General features: G+C 41.8%; 1 long non-coding RNA gene across 1 annotated transcript in view; it reads right to left on the bottom strand.

Moving 5' to 3' along the window:
* Positions 1–10,658, bottom strand: part of LOC109313629 — a 20,856-nt gene extending 10,198 nt beyond the window's left edge. Inside the window, exon 1 of the long non-coding RNA XR_002102103.1 lies at positions 10,529–10,658. This is a non-coding gene — a long non-coding RNA (uncharacterized LOC109313629). The remainder of the gene's footprint in view (positions 1–10,528) is intronic.
* Between the last annotated feature and the right edge of the window lie 7,410 nt (positions 10,659–18,068).

Genomic DNA, 18,068 nt, shown 5'->3' with positions numbered 1-18,068 from the left:
GATAATCAGGAAGAAATTTCTGATGAAGGCATATAGCACAAAGAACTACGCTAACCAAAGGAAAACTCCTATGAATCCCAGGAGGAAGGGGAGGACCTGTTCATTTAACCACAAATACATTGAAAACACAACAACCAGAGAAAAAAAGGAAAACTCAAAAGACTGATATATCTTTGTTTCTTATAGCTGAGATATGAAATAAAATACGGCTAGTGATCTGATGTCTGGATCAGTCCCTCTCTCAGGCCCTTTAGATACCTTTAAGATAACCCTGCACGGGCTGCTTAGAACCTTGTAGGAGGCAGATGAGAATTCTCTATAGTAAAAAAAAGCACTGTGACAAAATAAAATAGTGCAGAATTATATGAAATAGGGATGGATGTGACCAGGAGAAATCCATGTAGCACATTCCTCTACCTCAGTCCTGGATCAGCTCATACTGAATTTGTTCCTGACAGGTATCTTAAAAATCTCATGGAAATCTCACAAACTCACTAGACCAGTGATGCCAAGTGCATTTTGGGCTGGTCCGTGATCCCAATCCCACACATGAGGCCTCATTATCAGGCTTTTGGGACTCCCTATGAATCCAGAAATGTAATTGCAGGACAAGCAGTGACAGCATTAATTGCCATGACTCTTGGAGCTGCTGCAAGTAATGCTGCCAACACAATGGTATCGCCATGTCAACGGTGTTCTCTCTCAAGTGTTTCCCCACTGAAGAGTGTCCTATTAGAGCAGAGTTAACAAATTGACTGAATAACTAGAAAGAGCAGCCAAGACATACCATGGGAAAGTTTTTGAGTTTACTTTATTGTTGAAGACCCTCAAGACTGCAATGAAGGGTGGCCAGCACTGCAACATTTGCAAGTGGCTGTAGAAAAATGAATGAGAAATGATGAAGGAAATGAGGGAGGGCAAGGAGTAGATGGAATCATGTCTGCACCGACTTGTGTGCCAAAAGAAATGGCTGACAACGTGGTGAGAGTGGTACATCACTGAAAGATTGTCACAGCATATCATCTTTCCCACACAAGGCTCTGGGAGGCTGAATGCTCCTTCTGTGACATGACACTGATAACCCCCCAGCCCCAAGGTGCAGGCTAAATCACTGAACAGACTAACCAGCATCTTCTTTCTTTAGAGTTATCTCTGTTGGCCTTTAATTTTAAAGCTGAATATCCCTCTCTGGAGAAGCCATCATTAACATGTTTTCATCTTGCATCAGTTCCAATACACACTTTGACTTGGAAAGCAAAGACAGATTAACAGGACTGTTTTAGAAACTTTAATTCATCTACCTTTATCTTCACTCATAGCCACTTTGTCCCTGACCTTGCACCTCAGCAGCTGTTAGCTTTTTGCACTATCAAAAACCTGCCAGTTTCCCCATCTCAAACAATTTCCTCAGATATTGCTTTGAAACCTTTCCCCGGTAAGAAATCATTCACACTGAAGTTTCCATTAGGACAGCGCATGCTCTTTCTGATTTCTCCTTATGACTTTTCTTTCTCTAGAATTTACACTGCAGAGCATAATTTTGAACAAAAATTAAGAACAGCAGCACCTGAACATGTTATCATTGAATTGATACAGGTAATTTTAATGGCTCCACTTACCATAGTGTCTAAGTGCCTCACCGTCATTTTTTGTGCATATCCTCAGAACCTGTCTTTGAGGCTGGGAAATCTTATAGACATTTTAGACAGGAGAAAAAATAAAGGACTTGTCCAAGGTCTGTGACAAAGCTGGGAGACGGGCCTATGAGTTTCAACCATATTTTCTGTCTAAGTTCATGCAAGAACCACAAGTTTTTGTCAGATGATTTGTTATTGGAAAAAAATATGTTGAATTCTCTTGATGTTTTAATTGGGCTAGTTTTGGCCATGTTTATCTGCCTGTTGCATTTGCTTTCCATAAAAATGTACCAGAATGAATATTCATGGAAAATAAAGTTCAAAGTAGCATGTGCAACTATTCAGGAAGACTGAAATCCCAATTATATTGATATTCATCCAGGCCAGGAGCCCCAGTATGCTTATCCAGTAATGACAGTGGAATAACTACAGCATAATTAGGAGGAGATTCAGGGATAATATTTGTTTGTGTACGAGTTACCAAGACAGCTGCTATTTTCTTCACTTTATGGGGTTATCTATGAGAATTAGAGAACAGTGGGTATGTCTACACGTTCATTTACACCAGCTTAAATTTACTGTGCAGTAAGCAGGAATAGCCCAGTGTCTACACATGCAGGTATTAAAGTGCATTAACATTGTTTGTGGACTGACTCAGGACTAACATTAGTCCCGAGTCATTCTACACACACAGTTACTGTGCAGCAAAGCATCTACATGTGGTTTACTGCACAGTAACTAAACTGGTGCAAATTTGATACCTGCATTTTGCAGGTATTAAATTTATACTCAAGTTGGCATAAGTCTCCATGTTTACTGCACAGTATAGACATGCATATATAGACTCACACCTGTATTGTGCAGTAATTTTAGTTCCTGCTCAGTATATGTGCATGTGTAGATGTGCCCAGTGTTGCCATGACTGGTTCTAGTGAACATCTGCATCAAAAAGACCCCAAATGTGACCATTCAATGAAGGCATGACATAGGCGTTCCTGAGTTCATGCCACACGATACCAGATGGAAAGGGACACTTTAGGCTAGGAACAGTTATCATATCACTTGGTCATCCAAATCAATGTCCACTGAGCAAATTTTATTTTAGTATATAAATGAATTTTCTATGTCCATCTGATTTTAGATGCTGTGCCAAGAAGGGTGAGTGTAGTACTGCTACCTAACATTTAAAGATAAAAAGGCAAACCATGTTAGAAAGGGATGACAGTCTAACAGTGCTAGTCAGATAAGGAACTACCCCAGTTAGTCAAAGGTTAAGAAGACAACTATTCTAGTGTGCACAAGTGCATAACAATTAGAACAGTTTTTACCTTACTGTATAATAAATAATAAGGGTAGAAGTGACTGCTATGATCATCTAATCTAATCAACTAATCTGACACATGATCACATGCTGGAAAGGTTTACCTGAATTCTACTTAATCACAGCATCCAACCTGGATTTAAGAGTTGCTGGTGATGCAGAATCCATCACAGCCATAGTTAAATTATTCCAGTGATAGCAATAATGAAAAATGTGACAGTTTAAATGTGGAGGGCTAGAATTGTAAATCAGTCTACCTACACTGAAGTCCTAGTAGATTTACACAGGTTGAGAATTGGTGTGCTACACTGTTTAACTTACCAAGGAATAAACCTCATCCCCATGACACACATCAGTGAGTGCACTGGAGGGGTATGACTGGTTCAACTGGAAAGGGAATTTCTTCCACAGTCAATGGAGTAATACTATTAATGCAGTAACACTGTTAATGAGCTCCGGGTTAAAGGCCTGAATCTGCTAAATTCCAGCTTGATGATGAAGATGGGTGAGATAGCTGCATAGTTGAGACCCTGCTATTCATGCTCCTCAAAGCAACATGGAGCACATTTCACATTGTACAACACCTAAAGACCCCCATTTGAAACTCCCATTCCTGAAAAAGTGAAGCAGAACTCACTGCTACGGATGAGAGAGATGGACCAGGTCATGATTCAGCTGTGAGGAAACCAAGAAAGTGAGTTGACTGTTACGTAATAAGAATAGAGCTCTGCATTGCCCAATTTGAGTGAATATTGTGCACACTTTGTGTTTTTAAAGAGGAGGGGATTTTTAACGTGCTGCAATTTTTTCTACTACCTTTCACTAGGGTACCCTGGCACCCTGGTTGAGAATCATTGGATTAAACAAAGCAGATATACTTTTTGCAAGCCATTGTTTGAATGCATTTAGTTATTTTTAACCAGACTGACATGAAAACAAAGGTGATAAATTGGATGCACTTACAGGCTGGACTCAGTTCCTCAGGAGGTCTTGGCTTAGTTCTGTGTCCTAAATTCCTGAAATTTTGCTAGGCTTAGATTTCACCCTCCTACACACACACACATACACACCTACACATGCACTCTTTAAATCTCTTTCTCTCTCCCTTCCAAACAGTTTAAGTAAAATTTGCTGAGTAGCCAGAAATTCTGATTTAGGCTTGACCTTTCCCTCTTATGTCCAGATAGAGTCGTACATCCATCAACTTAATGCTTCATTAGTATGAGATAGGCCTGGGAATGATTAAAAGCATAAATAGAATACAATACATCATTTCTGTGATGTTGAATTATTTATGTTCTATTTGTAAAGCAAAACAAAAAACCCCTGGTACACCGATCATGCATATTGCAGTGCACGGGATAGACCTCTGAGTAAAGGGTTCTGATTAAAGGGTATTTCAGCATTCTTAAGTCAAATGTATTTATTCCAAATTTCTCAATGCAGGGCCACGTGAGTGCTCCCTAAATATGTCTGCATCACATCAATATGCTCCCAGGCCTACACATTTGCTCTTGAATTGGTATTTGTGCATGGAAATCAACCCCACTTCCTTGAATCTTAGGTTTAAAGATTAAATCTGGTTAATACAAAGAGCAGGGAATATAGAGGTGAAAATTTGAGTTGAGAGAATTCAGCAAATGGCACTGGGCTCTTTCTGTATGTCGTTAGCAGTGGATATTATACCTATTAAGGGAGGGTATTGAGTCAATTCCTGTATATCACTAAGGGTCAGATGGTCCATATAGGATGTGAAAAGTGACAGCATGGTCCATCGTGTTACTGTGGATTTATTTGTACCTTTAATACCTTTCATGTAACATATTTTTTCTATTATGTAAGCTACAGTATGAACTTAGAGATTGCCAATACTTTCTATATGCATGCTCTTAGCCAACAGTAAATTCCAGGTAGTTTACCCCATTTCACTGATGTACTGCAGAATAGCTGCTGCACTGTCATCTAATACCTTGGATTATTTCACAGTAACTAGTTCATATGCCATGCTCTTAAAATAGTTCATAGCCAAAGTCCTTTTTACCAAAGGGAATACATCACTGTAATGGTTTTATCCCCTTTATATTATTTCACCCACGGATTACGTGGGCCTCATGGAACAGGTTTATATCTCCAAACTGTAATTGTTTCTTTAGAGAACCAACCTGAAACTGAAAGATGCAGTTCAGATGTTTTCTCCTCTCACATGAAGCAATTATGATGAATCAGAGTTTATTCTGCGCTTCTGTTGATTGCCATAGTAACCCGGATTCACTGTATTTAATAGGAAGCATTAAAAAAAAAGTTATTTACTCTGTCAGGCAGGGAGTCCTAGGATGTACTGGTTTATGAACATTGAGAAAATATTTTAATAGGGATATTTATTTCTTGGATTATCATCAGGTATGTGCTATTAATCTGATCTGTTTCTGTCATGCTGTCTGCAATAAATGAACACTGGCTGGGGGGAATTGCCAGTCAATGACTTGCACCTCTTCTTGCTGTAACCCATATTTTATATTAAAGATGGATGGAGTTTTATTCAACCCAAATGACATCCAGGGATTTTCCGTAAACCCCTATTTTTGTGGGGGCGGGGTTGCTCTGTATTCTTAATGAACCTGAGAGATTGCCAAAATCCAAAAGGCAATTTAGTGAAATCATTACAGGCAACCCCAGCCAGCGCTCTTAATTGGTTCTGGAAAACCCGAGCACTAAGCGAAACAGCGTTAAGCGGAACCCGTTTCCCACAGGGGCTTAATGTAAACACATATAATTGGTTCTGCATCGCCCGCCAGCCCTGGCCCTGCCGCTCCCAGCAAGGCACTGCGCGGGCTCCACCAGGGAAGGCATTGGCTCCCCCTGGCCTCCTTGCTCCACCGCCACAATGGCCCCTGCTAGCCCGCACCTGCTGACTGCCAGCGCACGTGTGCACGGCCCCAGCTGCCCCAGCCGCCCTGCCCACGGGGCCTGAGTCGGGGACCCACCCGCCCAGGGATTAATGGCGAGAAGGCGGGGGGCTCCGGCCAGTGCAGGATGGTGTCCGCGCCCTGCAGGTTTGTGCGTGCCTGGAGTGGAACGGGTCATGGGCTGCAGCCTGTGGACATGGGCCTCTGCAGGCTTGGCCCCGCTGTGGCCTGGGGTGGGGGACACTGTGCACGTGTACTTTAGTGCTGGCTCACACTGGCCCAGGTCCCGCAATCCTGCAGCCCTGGCCTTGGGCCCCTCACTCCTGCCACCCTGTCAGCCCAAGCCTGAGTGCCAGCCCAGGCCCTGTGCTCACCCCACCTGCCTGCCTCTTCTTGCCACCACCGCCACTTTTCCCCGCCCACCGGCCACTCCAGCACCACATGCCGCAGTGGACCCTGGGCAACATGCTTATGCTTCCCGGCCCTCCACCCACCCCTTCTCGCCACTGCTCCTCCACCCCCACTCCAGCACCACGTGCCAGGGCGGACCCTAGGCTCCTGCCACCCTGCCCAGGACCCCGCCAGGTGCCACTCACTGATTCACTGGATGACGACGCCACTGCTGTTGCTACCACTGCTTTTCCCCAGCCACCGTGCTGAGCATTATAACGAAGCTCTCTGCGTGCTAAGTGAAACCAGGTATGTTGTATTTTAAATGAACACTATAGCAAAACCACGGTAAGCAAAACCACGTTCAGCAGGGGTTGCCTGTACATTAATATTACAATATGAAATTTCATTTTGGCAACAAACTGAGATTAAAGGCCCAAACCTCCTCATTTCCTGCTATGTTGCACCATGTTGGTACATATTTATTTGTTTTTCTTCAGGTAGCAGCTTGGAGCTCCTGTCATGGACCAGATCACCATTGTGCTAGCTGCTGCATGACACAACAAATAAAGATTCAGCAAATTCACACAGACTGTCCCAAATGATACAGACCCCCTTCCATGTCTAGGGAAAAGTGCCAAGAACCAAGGCATTTCTGAAGTTGAGGCTGATGCTCATAGTCTTGCTCAGATGGGACATGACATGTTCCACCTGGCATATTACAGATCAGAGGAATTCAGGATACAAACCTAGAGACCGGGAGAGAGATCCCTGAATTCTGCATGGTTGAAATCATTATTCAGTTTAACAGAAAATGGTGACATTTATTTTAAAATGGGATGTTGTTCTGCTTCACACTCAAAGTGTGCCCTTTTGACCACCCTAAGCTGCAACATTTATTAACTATGCTAGTTCTTATTCTATAAAACATAATTTGCCCCTCAGCTTGAATCATAATTATAGATAAGAGTCTCAAGTCTCTCAAACAATTATTTATACTGCGTTAGTTAAACATTTGATCACACTGCTGTGAACTATATTTTACAATATATACATTTTCAATATTTCAGTTTCATTGATCCTGCAGAGAGATATTTATTTATTTGGTCCAGAAGAGTGAATTCTCTTTTTCTCTATTCTATGGGAGTTTTATTTGTTTGTTTTTTTCTCTAGGATTTTTAAAGTGTGCTGGAATTTTTTTTACTGATTATTGCAGAATTATTATTTGAGAATGGATGCTTAGATTTAGCCTTTCATGCACTGCTTTCCCATGAGGAAGCAGATGCCATTAGCATGGAAATTCAAATAATAAATTGATATCAATGGTAAAAAAGTAGTTCATTAAACTAATATTGCCTAATATATAGTCAATCTCTATCCTGATGAACAGTTAACTGCAATAGACATGCAGAATAAGCCATCTTCGCTGAATTTACAATGTGTGTCTGTGTTTGCTGGCCTCACTTCCTAGCAATTTTGCTGAAGTAATAATTTGGTCATGTCAGGGGATGGAAAACAGGATCTCCAAAGTCATAGTCAAAAGGAGATGTTGATTAAACTCATTGTGTGACTTGTCTTCTACTCTGCTATTAAGCACTCTACTGCCTGTCTCCTACTCAGATATTACATCATCATCTACCACACGCAGCGGCCTATAAGATAGATGACTGGGATTGCAGCATCTGCTAAACTCACAGACACAGGAAGTGTTAGAGGTGATGGATGTACTTTTTTAGCATAGTAATCCGATGGGACAAAAGATGGGATGGTAACTGTTGTTCTTTTATTTTTCATCTGAAATGCAACTTTTTAGAACAGATTTTGTTAAGGTTTCTTTTCATGTATTTAAATTTCAAACAGTCTAAACCAAGTATCAAACTCCTATCAGGTCATACAAAAATGGAATGATGGGTAAACACCAAACGATTCAAAAGGTGAAGATTTAGGATCTTAAGTCACATAGGTGAGATCCAGAGAAGCATTTCAGTCTTCTCCACCTTAGATGTTAGAAACTGGCAAAAGTAGGTGCCTGGCATGAAAGGCCTATTTACCCTGAGGATATGGGATGTGTAAAGTACAGTGGAAGCACCCCTAAATTTGGGGGGGTTGAAATGCTTAAGGACTTCAGACAACCCTACTAAATGGTCTGAATCTTTAGATAGAATCATAGAAAATGTGGGTTAGAAGGGACTTCAGGAGGTCACATCTAGTCCAACCTCCTGCTCAAATCATGACCAGCCCCAACTAGATCACCCCAGTCAAGGATTTGTCTAGCCAGGTCTTAAAAACCTCCAAGGATGGAGAGTCTACCACCGCTCTGGGTAAACTGTTCCAGTGTTTTACTACCCTCCTAGTGAGAAAGTTTTCCTAGTATCTAAACTAAATTTCCCTCGCTGCAAGTTGAGCCCATTGCTCCTTGTACTGTCATCTGCCCCCACTGAGAACAGTCCAGCTCCATCCTTTTTCGAACCCCTCTTCAGGAAGTTAAAGGCTGCTATTAAATACCATCTCAGTCTTCTCTTCTCCAAACTAAGTCCAGCTCCCTCAGCTTTTCCTAATAAGTCATGTGCCCCAGCCTCCTAACCATCGTCATTGCCCTCTGCTGGACTCCCTTCAATTTGTTCACATTTTTTCTGTAGTGGGGGAGCCAAAACTGGACACAAAACTCCAGATGTGAACTCACCAGTACCGAATAGAGGGGAACAACCACTTCCCCTGACCTATTGGCAACAGTCCTCCTAATGCAGCCCAGTACACTGTTAGCCTTCTTGACAACAAGTGCACACTCCTGAATCATATTCAGTTTATTGTCCACTTTAAGCCCCAGGTCCTTTTTTGCAGAGCTGCTGCCTAGCCAGTCAGTCCCCAGTCTGTGTTGGTGCCTGGGGTTGTTCCATCCTAAGTGCAGGACTTTGCAATTGTCCTTATTGAGAGAATAAGAATACTTTTGGTCCAATCCTCCAATTTGTCTAGGTGTCTCTGAATCCTAGCCCTACCCTCTAGTGTATCTACCATACCCCCCAGCTTGGCGTCATCCATGAACTTGCTGAGGGTGCACTCTATGACATCTTCCAAGGCATTGATGAAGATATTGAACAAAACTAGTCCCAGGACCAACCCCTACGGCCACTTGATACCGGCTGCCAACTAGACATCAATCTATTGATTGCTACCCTTTGAACTTAATGACCCAGCCATTTTTCTATCCACCTACAGTCCGTTCATCCAGCCTGTACTTCCTTAGTTTGCTTGCAAGAATGTTGTGGGAGATGGTATCAAAAGCCTTGTTAAAGTGCTTCCTGCATCCACAAAACCAGTCATCTCATCAAAGAAGGCAGTCAGGTTAGTCAGCCATGACTCAGACCACCATCAAAAAGTACATCACACCCACCCACCCGCCCCTCTTCCTCATAAGTGAGGAGGGGCACTGCCCTGCAAAAGTAGTCCTTGCCTGCACTCCTAAGCATGCATTACGGCAGTGGCTTCACTGCCTGTTCTCCAACTTTGGTGCATGTGGAGCAGGATTGGGTGAACAGAGTAGGCTTCTTGGTGGAGCTGTCAAGAGACCCCATAAAAGCAGTGAAGACTTGCCGTTCAATATGCTCAAAGAGTGTGCCTTATATTGAAGTCTGCCATAAAACCAATTCCTTCTGAACCAGTTGTTTTATACATTAGGATAAAAATCTTACTTTTACTCTTCCCACATGAGAGCTGGTATGGCCAAAATGGAGGTTGGTCTTATCTTTGAAACCTGGGAGTTATGACTAAGGAGCTTGTATTTTAAACTTTACTTATCTTCCTTAGACCACAGGCCCATCAGTTCTAAAACACCCAATTTAGGTGTAAAAATACTTACCTTTCCCAGAGGTGTTATGTGGTTTTAAAGGACCTAATCTTAGAATAGACTATTCATGTCCAGGACAGGAAATTCTGCATCAGTACAAAGCATGATGTTTGTTAATACTTAGTTTTCATCTGCTATTTCATCTTCTATTTCAAGATTCTCCACATCTTTTCTGAAGTGCAGTGCCCAGAACTGGACACAGTACTCCAGCTGGGGTCTCACCAGCACCAAGCAGAGAGGAAGTATCGCTTCCTTAGCCTTGCTCGCGATGCATTGGCTAGTACATCCCAGTATACTATTAACTCTGGTAACTACAGCACTGCACTGGCAGCTCATGTTCATCCTGTGATCATCATAACCCTGAGGTCCCTTTCAGCCATCGTAGTGGCTAGGGCATCTCCTCCTAACTAATATTCATGTCACTGGTTACTTCTCCCCAGATGAAACACTCTGCAATTATTCTTATTGAACTGCATTTGATTCTGCTCTGCCCACCTTTCCAGCTTGTCCGGGTCTGCTTGGATCTGCATCCTATCCCCTAGCATGACCTCTTTTCCCCATAATTTGTTGCCAATTACAACCACACCCCTTGAACATACAGCCTCCATCAGTTCCCTGGAAAATTGCAGATCCAGCTCCTCCTCCTGGTGTGCCGGTCTGTAGTAGACACCTACATCAAGTCCCTTCTCCTCATTCCCACCCCACTCCACATCTTGACCCACAGGGTCTCAAGTTACCCTTCTTTCAAACCAATTTGGGTCACATGGTTCCTTTACATAGAGAGCTAAACCTCCTCCCTTCTTCCCTACCTGATCCCTTCTGTGCAGCCTGTAGCCTCTATGCATACAGCCCAGTCATGTGTGGCATCCCACCAAGTCTCCCTTATTCCAATAGGATCATGTGCCCTTTCTGCTAGCAGGAGTGCCAGATATTCCTGCTTATTCCCCATACTCCTATTTTTTGTGTATAGACACTTAATGCCCCCATTGGTAACCCTCAGTTCCCCACTGCCCCACTGTCATTCCAGCCTCTTGATACTTCCCTGACCTCCCTCTTTACATCCTTCCTGCTTATCTGTCCCCCAGCTTGCATTCCCATCTGCACACCCATCCCACAATGCACTTAATTTATAACCCTCTCTAGCAAGTCAGCCATCCTGGAAGAAAATAGTTTCTTCTCCCTTGGCATGCAGTAGATGCCATCTCTTCCCAAAAAGCCTATATTCTGGAACAGCATTTCACGATCATAAAATCTGAAACCTGAGGCACCATCTCCCGAGCCTCCAGTTAACCTCCTCAATACAACTGTTCCTCCAGAGGCTGTGACCCCTGAATGGGAGGATGGAAGAGAAAACCACTTGCGCCCCCCCAACCCCTTGAGCCCAGCTCCCACAGTCCTGTATTCACTTACGAGCCACTACGGTTGTTCCTGGCCATGTCATTCATGCCCACATGGATGAGTAGCTTGGGTTAGTGGTCAAAGGGCCAGATGAATTTGTATTATTTTTATATTATTGTACAATGCATATGTGCATACAAATATTTCCTGGGCAAAGTCCTAATACAGGAAGACAGCATAATAATGCAATATTGAATTTCACATGGATTAAAAAAAAAAAAAGGATCTTAGACAAGAACTACAGGGTCAATAGCAAAAGCAATTTGGTTGCTATTTGGTGTAAAAACCAATCAAAAGGGCTGCAAATTCAATTCAGTCGATTTGTTATTGATTTGCCTTCTGTTCTTTTTTTAGAAATACTTTTATTGATGTAGAATTTTAGCTTGCTCTACCAAACGAATGCCTAACGCTGTAACAAAGAGCAATTATGTGTGTTACAAATAAGCTATTGACTATAATAATAAAATAAGGAAAGAGAGAAATCATGTCAGCATGGCTTTTGGCAGTGCCTCCCAACGCAGCTTCATTCAAAACCACTTATGTAATCAACAATTAATGAGTCGCAAAATACTGACGGCCCCTTATTTTCTAGCAGGTATGATGATAACCTTACACAACCAGGCTATTTTAAGAAATAAAAGACCTTATAACTATCACCAAGACAGCAGCTTTTTGCTATTTTACTATAATAAGTTTTTTCCCCCTGCCTGACACTCTAAATGCCTATAATTTTAGTCCCTGGGACCACATACCAGCATAAAGTTTTACAAGCAGAGAGCTGAAAGACCTTATTATCTTTGCCACTTACAGACAGCAGTTTCACCTGGCATCTCGATCTTCAGCACCTTCATTTTTTTTAAGGTCAAATGAAGTCACGCAAAGAGACAGCACCAGGCCTTTAATAAGTTCTAACAATTTAGGTTTGATTAAATTTGTACAGTACAGTTGAAATCCTTTGGGGAGGAGTAAAAAGCCCAGCTGATAAATCATAGAGGAAATCAAGAAAGGAAGAAATAAACCCCTGGTTATAAGAGATTAAACAAATCATAAAATATTGCAATAAAAGTAGCATTTAGGAAATAGAAAATGACATAAGTTATTGTCTGGAGGTGCAAGTGTATGCTTGGGAGGAAAGGAGGAGACCAAATGCACCTCAGGTGTAATTCCACTGAAGTCATTATTGCTAGGAATGGCCTTCATCCAGCAAAGCACTTAGGCATATGCTTAATTTCAACATGCAAGTGGTTCTGGTGAAAGTAATAGAGCTGCTTATGTGCTTAAACTCAGATTTAATGATTTTGCTGGAGTAGGCCCCCATCTTGAGTTACATGTCTGGTCCAAGCCCACTGAAGTCAATAGAAAGACTCAGATCACCTTTGGTGGGCTTTGCACCAGGCCTTTAGTGCAGGGTTCTTATTTTTCCAAAGCAATGTGTATAAAGCAATATTGGATATGGCTGGGGGATTTACAGACACAATAAGACAAAGACGGAGAATTACTAAGATAATCATAGATGTGTAATGTGCTGATTCGTTAAGCCACTCACTTCTGGGGACTTAGGTTAAAATATTGTCAAAGGTCATGAGTGAAAAACCAATTTATCATGGACCCAGGTAATGTCTATTTTGATACGACCTCGTATCTCAGAGCTCCTGATTATTTGGCAGTTTGTGTTACTGAGGTCTCCAAGGGTCTGATACCTAGAAGTGTCGGCACTTAGAGCCACAAACGGCAAAAAGAAGTCTGTCCAGAGCCTTACTCTGATCATGGCTCCTGACTCGCATTTAAGCCACCAACATTGCATCCTCAATAATTTCTCCTGTGGCTCTTACTGCAGCGTGCATGAAGTCTGTGATTTTCTGTGGTGGACAGGGTGGAGCATGGGTTTTGCCAGGAGGGAGCAACTTGACTAGACCATGGCTCAAATAGTTGTCATGATCTGAACTTTTAACAGATCCTGCATGTGCAATTCCATTCAGAACAACACCACTTAGTGTGCTGCACCATCTCTTTCTCAGGGGCTGTCCTGCGGGCAGGTTGTGCCAGGGGTGCCTACCGCAGGGTTTCTTTCACCGTCTTGTGAAACAGTGCCGCTGTCAGAGACAGGTTGGAGGATTAAGCGTCTCCTCTGACAGCGCCTGTGCTGTCAGGTACTTGGACCCTGCACTTTTTGGCAGGGTTCCCAAGTGATTGGTGGGGTTTATTAGTGGGGCAGTTGGTTTCTACTCACCTGCCACAGTCTTCTTCTTCTCCCCTTCCCTGTTTTCCCTTCAAAAACACTCCTCTGCTCTGGCAGAAAACAGGGCAGCTGGCACCCCTCTAAATTGAATTATGACAACCCTTAACGGATGCCAGATCTACACTGACTCTGGAGCATTTTGGTCCATCTGCATCCAGGGAAAGAAGCAAGATTTTAACCTTTTAATCACTTCAAAGAGCAAACATTCTGGACCGGCTCCTAATTAGTTACGTTCATGATAAAACATGAGTCAGAAAAGACACAAAACCCATTTGCTTTCCCATAGCTAGTCCTTGCAAGCCTGACTGAAGAAAAAATATCCTGTCAACAGGAAACAAGAACTGTGTTATTGGCCTTGATTCTTGGGAGATTTGCTTGTCCAAGGCATCAGTCTACTATGTAGTCTTCCTCTTTTTTACCTCATTGTCATCTACGCAGCTCAGTGTATTTCTTCACCTCCCCCTCATCTTCCTTTTTGAATTAAAAGACAAATATCAGTTTTTGTTTTCTCCAACTATGAAACAGGGAACAAAGAAATAACAAAAGGAGCACAGAATCCAACATTGCCAGCTCCTATTTGTGTTGCTTGAACCGCGGCTCCTCGAGAACGTGAACATGGGTAAACTTATTTCTTAAAGAAGTTTCTGGCTCTTGAGGTTGTAGGGGAGTGCTCAAAAATATGGTCCTTAAATGGTTAAAAAAAAAAAAAGGCATTTCTTCAGAAGACATGCATCAGCCAGTTCCCACTGACTTCCTGAGGACGTTGAGAGCACCATGATGCACCCAAACAAACCCGATCGACTGAAAAAGTAAACCCATTTTTCTGACATGGCATGGCTTCCTCTTGGTCTTGAAAAACCACCATTGAAAAGTACAGAGGAGCAAAAATACTAATGTTACAAGACCAAAACCTTATTGACCAACAATGTATTTCAGAAAATAATTGTTGCATTTTACATAAAAGGGTTTTTTTTGTGAAAAAGTTTGCTTTCCTCACACTGAACAAGTTTCAAGTTCAGTCCCAGAACTGTGTCTCTTCCATGCCTTTGTGCTTTCTATATTTTAAGGCTCAGTCAGCAAGGTAAGGTTGCTGATAATTATTCAGAGTTGCCAATTAACCTACTTAAGAGGTCAGATAGGTAACTGACACTAATCATGTGGAATCTCATTATTGGGATAATAATACAATCATCTAGTGCATTGTTTGAAGACTAGAGATTCTGGAGAACAAATTAAATCAGAAAATAAAACCTGTGCCTTAGCAGACAGTATACTTGAAAACATGAAAATACAACTATAAAACACACTATTTATGAGTAGAAAGCTGGTAAAGTCCACAGAGAAATGTTTTTAAAATTTAAGTGCCAATATCCATCATGAGTGTCAGACTAATTCTAAAATGTGTTCCCCGGCTGTTAAAAAAGAAATAAGATTTAAGAAAGGGATGAATCTAGCAAGTCATGGGTTTTCCAATTTATTTTTACTATTCCAGGCACAGACCTGGGAAGATGGGATAAAATTTTATTCCACAACCTACACTTCAAGTTTCCTAGCCACAGACCTTATTTCTGGTATGCTTTGCCTTTACCCCTTCCTCTGGATTTTCACAAGCAACAACTGAACTATTTTTATTAAGATATTGTAATAGTGCCTCATATTCCTAACAGCTTTCCTGACATGCAGGAAACCATGGCTTGTGGCTTATAAAAATGGATTTTAAATTTAAACCAAGACAGCTGCAACATCACTCTTGCACTAGCATTTTTTAAATTTAACACAGACGAAGGTTGGTAAGAAGGGTTACAGCATAGATTGGAAAGCTTAATTTGACCTCCTGCATAACACCAGGAACAGAAGCTCACCGAGTGTCAAACTGATAGTGTTTGGTTAAGTGAGTGGAAGTCTTTCAGGGAAGCATGAAGACTTGATATAAAAATTGCATGATGGTATCAAGTTGATCCAATATCATAACAACCTCATTGTTACACACATGCGTTCAATTTTCAGTCTGAACTTCTCTTCAGCTGCCAACCACTGGTTCACATTATGCTTCCTTTCTACTAGATAAAAGAGATTTCTTTTACCAAAACTGCCTCCCCTTTTGGGTACTTACAGACCATGACCAAGTCTCCCTAACTTTCTCTTGTATTCACTAAATAAAAAGAGCTTCTTACATTTATTGTTACAATAAAGCATGTTTTGTCATCTTCAGGTCTCCCTTGCAGCTTTTTCTTGAACTCTTTCTAATTTGTCAACGCTGTTTTTGAAGAGGGGACACTACAACTGGACACAATACTAGAGATAGACTCACTTTTTCCATCCTGAAAATGAGGATCATGACTAAGGCAGCCAGGAAGAAGAACCAAAGAACTGCAGAAACAGTGAGGAATAGCAGGTGATGTAATTTGCCTTGGAAAAAGTACTTGATGGAAGGTATTAATGCAAACAAGTTTCATCTGATGGAGATCACAGACAAGCCGATCCAAGGATTAGAGGCACATCTGGAGAGGATGGTGCATTTCATAAGGGATCCTGATGGAAGAAAAGAGAGGGGGAACTGCATGATCAACTCAAGAATAGCACACTCTCACCGAACAAGTGGATGTGGACGGCAGACCCCTAAACAAGGAAAGTAACATGGGGAGACAACTGGATATTATAAATATTGGAGTTACACGGAAGAATAGTAGTCTTGACTAGAACACAGGCATTGAAATATATGCAGTGTTCAGCAAAGAAAATAGGACAGAAACCCACATTTATGAAGTAATAGCAAGGGAACAAGGCAACAATATGTATAAAACAGGATTTGACTGGGTAAGACTCGTTTTGAGGAAGATATTCTATTAAGAATCTGCACTGGGAAACCTCAGTCAAAGCAGGATATAGATATTATTGATATTAGAAAAAAATATGCCCAGAATTGGTATAATTACAGGAGGCATTCAATTCCCAGATGCGGACTGGAAAAGAAATGCTACTAATAATAGTAAAGTCCATATTTTCCTGGATGGGATCACTGTGCTATGGCCCAAGTATTAGATTAATAATTTACTTTCCCCTCAGTTTTCTTTAAGGGAAATGATACTGAATTTGGGGACAAGGGCAGATGGCTAATGGGTAAGGAAACAGAAATTACAGCAACCAAGGTAGAAGTTAAACTCAAAGAGCTTGATGTGGCCCAGTCAGAGGGAATGAGTCTTCCCCTTCCCCTTCTTCTTTCATCTGGCTAGGGCAAGCAATGGCAGAGAAGGTTCAAGTTCAAGTTGTATGTTGAGGTTTGATAGGCAGTTGATGACATCTGGGCCAACTAAGTGGATTGCTTCAATCCCTCCATGATATGCACATTGAGGGTTGGAGTTTGCAGTGTGGCTCATTGACTGCACCTCAATGCATATGCAGTTTGGAGGATCCTTGATGCCTCATTTGTTCAATAAATAGGCACACTTTCTGTGTCCTATATGAATGGGGTTCAGCATGGTCCAATATTTACACTGCAGGCAAAAACCTACAAACTCGATGGTCAGATCTACGACCAAATTTTTGTTGCACACTGATTTTGCACCAGTGGCTCTCAGCATCCAGGCTGTTTGACAAAAGTTGGAGCTCATGTAACCAGAAAGGCTCCCTGGTCTTAAGCCTATATCTTGGTGGGTGGGTGATATTTTCATATAATGGGAGCTCAGGGTCAGCCATGACCTTTTCATACTCTCAAAGTACAGCCAAATCCCTTCTCACCATGGAAGGAGCAATATTTCACAACACCAATAGCCATGGAAGCAGCATGGATTTTAGACCATCACTTACTACTCATGTGGTGGCATTAACTTGTGTATCAACGTAATGAGTGTGAGGGCTTTGGCATCAGATAGGAGCATAGTATTCATTTGTAGAGTACCAGGGCCTGGGTTGATCTACAGAGGGTAGGAGCATGACTTCCCCAGGATGTTCCAGCAAGTTTCTCTGTAATATTTACCCTCATTGCTGTGTTTTTGCCAGTAATTTTGAGGTGCTGGTGGTAACTGAGAGTTTGATTTAGGGCAACTCTAAGGAACACAGAGAAGGAATAATCTACTTTCCAGAACTCCAAAAGAGATGGGACATACGATTGTAGATTTGGTAGCAAGGCTCAGTAATATATCTATCAGATTAGGATGGTATTATTGAGGAATAACAAATATAATGCCTATATTTAGGAAGGGGAGAAAAAGTGGTTTGAAAAACTGTAATTTTGTTACTTTTCCTTTAAAAAGCCACTCTCAAGTCTTGCATACCATTTAAATCAAAGAAAAAATAAAGAGAAATTGATAAATGGAAGAGAGCATAAAATGCA

Source organism: Crocodylus porosus, unplaced genomic scaffold (assembly GCF_001723895.1).
Source record: "Crocodylus porosus isolate Cpor-Errol unplaced genomic scaffold, CroPor_comp1, whole genome shotgun sequence".
Lineage (NCBI taxonomy): Eukaryota > Metazoa > Chordata > Crocodylia > Crocodylidae > Crocodylus > Crocodylus porosus.
This window is presented reverse-complemented; position numbering and strand designations above follow the sequence as displayed.